Source organism: Choristoneura fumiferana, chromosome 11 (genome assembly GCF_025370935.1).
Source record: "Choristoneura fumiferana chromosome 11, NRCan_CFum_1, whole genome shotgun sequence".
Lineage (NCBI taxonomy): Eukaryota > Metazoa > Arthropoda > Insecta > Lepidoptera > Tortricidae > Choristoneura > Choristoneura fumiferana.
The window spans coordinates 5,801,999-5,802,445 of NC_133482.1; positions in this window are offsets into that span (position 1 = coordinate 5,801,999).

Consider the following 447-nt stretch of genomic DNA (forward strand, 5'->3'; position numbering starts at 1 on the left):
TTGCTTTCTTTATAACTGCCCCCTTCATACTTCTATCGTAGGTACGTATCTAGCGCGAAAAAATACAGTACCTTTAAATGGCATTAAAGGTACTGGCGAGAGTGGCGAGCGAAGGAACTACCGTGAATAATCCATCTCCTGCGCTAATGTATGACATCGTCACTACTTTGAAAAAATCTCGTATCTCAAATCAATAAGTCAACAAAATCGACCCTTCAAATAATGCCCATAAAGTTCACTCAGAAAAATTATCAATTTTAAGTTAAGAGCTTTTTTAAAAGTAGTGACGTCATCTTTATCATCATTGTCTTCTTTAGTATGTACTAGGTACCATCGTAGGTACTTACATTCAGCAAAAAAGAAGCTTTATGATAAACAACGTGCCTAATTAAAAAAGCGAATAAGGCAAACATGCAAGCAGGTAGGTATTAAAATAATATTTCATAA